Here is a 7,655-nt window from a genome sequence, read left to right on the forward strand (position 1 = left end):
GGTCGGGTTTCCACTTTTAATAACATTGGGTTGATTTGTCCGATAATCTCGATGACTAATGCAACGATGTTAACGACTTAAATTCAGGCACGTGCAGAAGGTGGGTGTCTGTGTAACCATGTGGCACTGCTCCAATTTTGAATGACTTGCGCTGGTGAACATTTGACTTCAATTTTCTCCCAAGAGTGAAAATATGAATTGGTTAAGGTTTCGTAAAAAACATAGTTTCCTTTTTCTAAGATCATAACACACCTCTCTGTAGTAAATTTACCATACCTGCTATGCACTATGACGGCACGTCACGTTTCTCCTACCAAGTAACACGACGAGTACGTTAAAACGCAGACAAGCCGCTGCACGCTCACATGCAATATGTCTCACACGTGTCATAACACTTCACTAGAAAATGTGTTCAGACCTTTAGGTTAAATGGCCTCAATGAAGCTGGATTGAGTTGCACTGAAATTTTGCAAATGTCCTCTTTAACACTCTCCTTTACTGTTTGGGTAAAGTGCAACAGGAATTTGTGTACGTTTGTAAGTGAGCTGAGTCATTTTCTTGATTTTGTTGATTGGTAGTTTCGGATTTGCTTGGCAGCATGGGCACGTCGCTGCCAAACAAACAACAGCGACCTCTCGGGGTCGCTGCAAAGAAAAGTGGGACTTTTCCGTACTCCCGACGCCTGAAACAGCAGAAGTGGCGCAGACGCAGCGTCAGCCTCCAAAAAAACCTAAGCCACAAATTATGTCTGGAACATGGAAAAGATCATGTGGCCCCCGCAGCCGGGCCGAGCGGTGGCGGCGAGAGGGAGCCGCTTTAGCGGTAACGGGGTTGGGATTGGACGGATACGATTTACATTCCTTCTCCAAGGATGTGATATCAAGACAAGGTCAGAGTGAGGCTAATGCACGAGACGCTTGAGCAGAAGGTGGAACAGCAGGCCTGGTGGCGCTAAAGTAAAAGTGATTAAATTCCTTCTGTTTACAGTTGACCCTTATTTATCCATCACACCCGTACAAAATATTATGCATGGAAGAAGGTATAATGTTTGTCGATTTGGCATCGCCATCCTCATGTTGTACAAAGTAGTTAGTATCTGTGACTTAAAATATGTGTCGCTTTAAAAGGCGGGGCTTGTCCTGATGAGGACGTTGGAGTCAAGAAATGAGTGTAGAGCAGGGGTGTCTAACTCATTTTTGTCGAGGGCCACATTGTATTTCAGGTTTCCCTTGAAGGGCCATTTTGAATTTTGGGAAACCATATAAATGTTTAATCCCCCACCGCATATTAGATAAACAGCGCACGACAAAATTAATGAATAACTAGTTTTAAAATCAGAAGTCATGAATAATGACTGTTATTGTGGATTACATATCACAATTTGAAATTTTGGTTCCGACTTTAGCAAGCGTCATGGAACTTGACATGCTTCATTTGCTTTTACGGGCTTCATAAAATGATGTGGCGGGCCAAATCTGGCATCCGGGCCTTGACTTTGACACCTGTGGTGTAGAGCAAGGTTATCATAGTTAACAAAAACGAATGAAAAAAAAGGAACATAAATTGAAAACATATTTTCATTCATTAAATTTAAAAAAATGCTTTTAACAAATGGGAACGAACTGAATCTACATCTAGCATTTATAAGATGTAGGGCTTTGAGTTTCACACCTGTTTCTTATAGCATATGTATGCGCTGTGTTACAAACTTCGTGCTCTTCGGCTTTATCTCTCTCTGTCTCTCCTTTGGCTGATGCTCCCAGTTTCGGAGGCCGAGGATGGCGCTGTTCAGAGTGGACCAGTATCTTTATCTTTGCAGTCATCATGGGAACATTGATGTTGTTGTGCCCATTGTTCTCTTCTCCCACTGTTGATGTGACTCATGGTAGCTGAGCTTGCTGCTTTCCAAACTTTTAGAGCGTGCATTGTAGAAGCCTGGATGTTCACAATTTCAAATCATCTTCAATCTTGGAGTGATGACTGAGCTCGATGAGGTCGATGGTTAAACGAGTTTGTGTTTCAAGTTTTGTGCCATTTCAATTTGCGGAGTAATGGATTGTTTGCTGAAGGCCAACATTACACCAAAGCTACAATCATGCACCACTTTTCATTTCTACGCGTAGCAAAAGTTGAAATATTAATGGGGATGTTTTCTTTGGGATGGTAGCCCCTCTCGAGGAAATACCTCAAAGTCCACCAACATCCGACGAGTTGCGCATTCCATCTTCAGACCTCAAAGCCCGGAGGTGCCTCGCTACAATTGCACAGGAACAGAATCCAAAATGCAGAAAGGGCTCGCCTTTTCGGCACCTTTTGCTCTTGCTCACAAGGCAAATCCAATATGGCGGTTCTTGGAAGGCTCTCGGATACTGGCGTCGGAGAATCAGTTTTCTATTAACAGGGGACTAACCGGAGACAAATTAAAGTAACATTATGGGATAATTCGATACCCAGAGACACCTTCAAAAACATTTCAATGTTAAGATCCAGTGGTTATTGTGATAATATTGGTGCACCAGCCAAGACATGTTTAATGTTGTGTTAGTGTCAGTGCTAACAATACTCAACTCTGAACTCAACTCAACTCAACTCAACTGTATTATACAGCATTTTAAAACAGCCATCGCTGTATACAAAGTGCTGTATATGGAGCAAAGATCATATATATGCAACAACAAAGCAAGAAATTAATAACGAAGACAGTAGAAAGCACAAAATAGTAAAACTGAGATCAAGTCTGAGTCATGCTGAGTCGAATGCCAAATGATACAAATGAGTTTTGAGACGAGTTTTAAAGATGGGCAGTGAGGGGGCTTGCCGAATATTCAGTGGGATGTCATTCCAAAGAGAGGGACCGGCATCGGAAAAGGCTCAATCCCCTCTGAGCCTCTGTTTAGTTCTTGGTACCTCTAATAATGTCTGGTCCGCAGACCTGAGGCTGGTGTGTAGGGGTGGAAGAGCTCAGAGAGGTAAGGTGGAGCGAGGCCATTTTAAGGTTTGACAATAAATAAACGGATCTTAAAAAGAACTCTAAAATGTATAGGGAGCCAGTGAAGGGATGCCAGAGTAGGAGTTATGTGTTCCCACTTACCTCTTACGAGTACCAGTCAAGAGGTGAGCAGCAGCATTCTGGACCAACTGGAGATGCTTAATGGAGGACTGGCTGACTCCAAAGTAAAGTGCATTACAGTAATCCAGCCGGGATGTGACGAAGGCATGAATTACTGTTCCACAGTGCTCATGTGAGAGGAGAGGTTTTATTTTGGCCAGCTGCAGAAGAAGCTGGATATATATGGACTATATATGGACTATATATGGCCTCCCTGTGTGGAGTTTGCATGTTCTCCCCGTGCCTGCGTGGGTTTTCTCCGGGTGCTCCGGTTTCCTCCCACATTCCAAAAACATGCGTGGCAGGCTGATTGAGCACTCTGAATTGTCCCTAGGTGTGAGCATGGATGGTTGTTCGTCTCTGTGTGCCCTGTGATTGGCTGGCAACCAATTCAGGGTGTCCCCCGCCTACTGCCCGAAGACAGCTGGGATAGGCTCCAGCACCCGCCGCGACCCTAGTGAGGATCAAGCGGTCCGGAAGACGAATGAATGAATTAATATATATTCATTCCGGGTGCTCCGGAATGAATACCCATTCCGGGTGCTCCGGTGCTGGAGACCATCCCAGCCATCTCCGGGCAGTAGGAAACCGGAGCACCCGGAGAAAACCCACGCAGGCCCGGGGATAACATGCAAACTCCACACAGGGAGGCCGGAGCTGGAATTGAACCCGGTACCTCTGCACTGTGAAGCCGACGTCCTAACCACTGGACTACCGGGCCGCCCACATGAATATATATATGTGTGTGTGTGTGTGTGTGTGTTTGTGTGTGTGTGCGCGCGCGCGCGTGCGTGTGTGTGTGTTATTTTGGTGTCACTTTTCTGAAAGAATCCATGCCGGGAAGAGAAGAGCAGCTTTTCACGAACACAGGACATTGGAGTCCATGTCAAAAAGGAGCACTGAGCGAAAGTGTAGACTAACTCCCGGTACTTATGTCGCTACAATATGTCACTTGTGATCAAAAGGCTGAGTGTTATTTGTCTATGTTTTACACATTGTAAACAGAATTTCACTTCCAATTTGTCACTTGTGAGTGTGTGAAAAAAGTAGGGAGAAGATTATAATGGTGTTACAAGTGTGAGGGGAGGCTCTCATGACACACTGGAGAGATTAGCGTCCATTACCGAAGCCGGTGCCGCTTCCACCTACAACAGTTATGACAGCTCTCAATTTAAAACGCAGGAGACCACATGCTTTTAACCTGCATCGTCGGTGGGGAGCAGCATAGGGGCCGACTTTAAGATGGGTGTGGGAATCAATTATCCCACTCCAGTGACATGCAGGGCCAGTGGGTATTGCGGTGGGATTAGTGTCCATTCTTGTCATGTACTGACAACCCCTCCTGCTGATCCCCTTCGAAGAAGCAGGTATTATTAAGCCGCCTCCTCACTGGAGGCCCATAGGCCTTGAATCCCTATATGAGAGTGAGTGACAAGCTAATAATGTTGGAAGGAAAATGGGGGTGGTTATGCATTCTTTTGCCTCCAAGTGCTCACCTGTGTGAAATATCCAATGATCTCAAAGTGAAATACACACAAACACATACACTCACACACACAAACTTTCCATCTTTTGTTACCTTATCATCTTGGTTGCTATATCAACTGGCCCATGAATGTATGGATGGGAGACATTTTTAATAGGAAAACAGTGTGCAAGAAACCACTCATCTTTACAAACTTTTTTAAACAACATTTTGGAAACAAATTAGTCTTTTTACACCGAAGAGGAAGCTGGCAATTTTCCCTAATGTCACTTTTGTCATTAAGACTTGACAGCATAGTAAAACAGGTCAAATCTACTGTCTCTGATTACCGTACATCATTGTCTATCAAATCACAAGCACAAGATACTGTCAGAGATGGCGGTTTTCTTCTGTTTCATGTTTCTGTTTTTTAAAATTAAAATAAAAAAAATCCATTACCCCCTCGCCCAAAAAAAATGCCATTAACTCCAACTAGATGATGATCGAAAAGTGACTGTTCCCTGCTCAGCTTGATGCCAAAACTTATTAGGTTGAGCGCAGGCCAGGTGTGCGCCTGAATCGCTCCCAAATTGGCATACAACCCACCCCGTGTTTACGTGCCACCACTCAAGGTGTGCACATGCACAAAAGATGTCAGGTGGTAGCTGAGCCACAGAAAGCTGTTTACACAGGCCATGAGGGAGGCCTGTCCCCTGCATAAAGCCGGCAAACGGAGATGTTATCTATGAAGCAGCGCCTGGGGCAAAAACAAATTGTGCAATTACACATTCTTTAATCGCTGCTACCTCGACTGACCACGTCAATGTGACAGCTGAAACACGCATCACATTCAAAGGCAACTCATCCAGTTTTCATCATAATGGAGCGCTCTGCAAACACACATTCGTTCCTTCCGGGGACTTGTGTGGAAGATTCCTTTCATACAAAATATGCCCACAAATAAATAAATAATTACATGAATAAATCAAAATTCTGCTAAATAAATATAACATATATACAAAATGAACTAATACAAAAGTTATGCTGAATATCGAACATAAAGAAATGCAATTAAAAATAAAATTGCAAGCATAAAATATCTATAATCTTTCAAAATAATCAGCCCAAATTTTGATTAAATGCTGAAATATTACTTCTTCATGAAACTGTAAATGCAATATTTGCTTAAACAAACCTAGTCAAGTTTCATCTACTCAGAAATTCCAAGTAAATTTTACAAGGAGAGTTTTTGAGTATATGTTACTTAAGTAGGGCGGCCCGGTGGTCCAGAGGTTCGCGTGTCAACCTCACAGTGCAGAGGTCATGGGTTCGATCCCAGCTCCGGCCTTCCTGTGTGGAGTTTGCATGTTCTCCCCGGGCCTGCGTGGGTTTTCTCCGGGTACTCCGGTTTCCTCCTACATTCCAAAAACATGCACGGCAGGCTGATTAAACACTCCAGATTTTCCCTTGGTGTGAGTGTGGGCGCGGATGGTTGTTCGTCTCTGTGTTCCCTGCGATTGGCTGGCAACCGGCTCAGCGTGTCCCCGGCCTACTGCCTGGAGACAGCTGGGATAGGCTCCAGCACCCGCCCGCGACCCTTGTGAGGATAAAGCGGTTCAGAAAATGGATGTTGTTTTATTAATTAGTGGATGTATTTATTAGTATTATTTTTAAAAAGGTCACTGAAGGGTTGAAGAATGCACCAACAACCTTCAGGTTGGGAGACAGCCACTCTACCTACGGTGTGATTTTTTAAAACATGTTTTATACTTGAAAATTCCTCTCTGTTATCAATAAATATTCAGTCTGTAATTCATATCTTTGTTTTTGTAGGCATTACACTACCCCCCACCCCTCAAAAAGTGATTTTATTCATCAAATAATTGGCCCAAAAAATTAATTTTCATCTTTTTTGCCAAATTTTGGAATCAGCCTACACTAATTCATATTGTTGGGCCCACTTAGAAGAGAAGAAAATATGGGACATCACACTGCACTAATCACTATTTTCTTTGCTACCTTACATCACAAGGCAATTTTTTTTCTTGAATTGTACAGCATTAGATGCTTAACATATCTAGACCGACATTAGATTGCTTCTAGCATGCCTAATAAACAGAAAGTAAAGAATGTCAAATTCCATTTGTGGAACTGCATGTGGACACCCCCGCGTTTACAACTCATTCAACTTGCTATCGTGTGAGTTGCACGATTCACGCCTCAGCAGTTTTCCGCGTCATTCTGTTAATCCTCCAATTGAAAGCGGTACCAAGAGGACTAAATATTTTTCATGAGCGGGCCTGCCAGAGTGTTCAGGTTACTTGTTGAGATGATTGATCGCTCACCGGCAAATCTCAATGGCTGTCAATGTGACAAGTGATTACCCGGGTTTCGTTTCGGAGTGCTTGTGAAATGGCCCACGGTCGTGAAGTTGCCGACAAATTTGTGAACTGCGCTTGAACCCGCATGTGTGCGGGCTTCTCAGCGAGAGCTGGGGTTTCGTTGAGGCAAGACCGGACTGATATTTAACATGGCTGCCAATCTTTAACCCAAATCCGACTCTACACCAAGTCCCGTCTGTCTTTTTCAATCGTGACATCGTCTTGGCCATGTTAGACTAATTTGACATGAATAATGAGCCGCATCCATGTTGCATACACCAGTGCAGGAAACAATCAGGTCCACAACGCTAAAAGGGAACTTATGGAAAACTGACTTTTTAAGTGCTTGTCTACAAATGGTTGGCAAGCAAGCCCTTCTGCACTTCTGCAGTATGGTTGCATAACACTGGGGCTAATTTACATTTTAAAAAATTGACCCAACAAAACAAGTTCCTCCGGACACGATCATTTCGAGTGGGTGAAGTTCTAGAGCCACTTTCAAGGCACTACTTGAAAGTGGCTGAAACACTATCATGCGGAGGCACTGCAATGCAGAGACACACCATTGTGTTTCCTCTGTCATCATGACAAAACCAAAAGGTAAGCAGAGGATTTGGTGGACGCACAGTTTAGCGTTAGCTTCTTAAAACCAGCGCGTACATCATTGCTTGTTCAAGTTTTGACACGTTAGGAAGCTGCG

The 7,655-nt window shown here is 43.8% G+C and overlaps 1 protein-coding gene across 3 annotated transcripts in view; it reads right to left on the reverse strand.

Annotated features, from left to right (window-relative positions):
• snap47 (synaptosome associated protein 47) overlaps window positions 1-7,655 on the reverse strand; it is a 415,166-nt gene that overhangs the window by 263,010 nt on the left and 144,501 nt on the right. The gene's annotated exons all lie outside the window — the stretch shown is intronic.

The sequence above is a fragment of the Hippocampus zosterae genome, chromosome 15, assembly GCF_025434085.1.
Source record: "Hippocampus zosterae strain Florida chromosome 15, ASM2543408v3, whole genome shotgun sequence".
NCBI classification, from domain to species: Eukaryota; Metazoa; Chordata; class Actinopteri; order Syngnathiformes; family Syngnathidae; genus Hippocampus; species Hippocampus zosterae.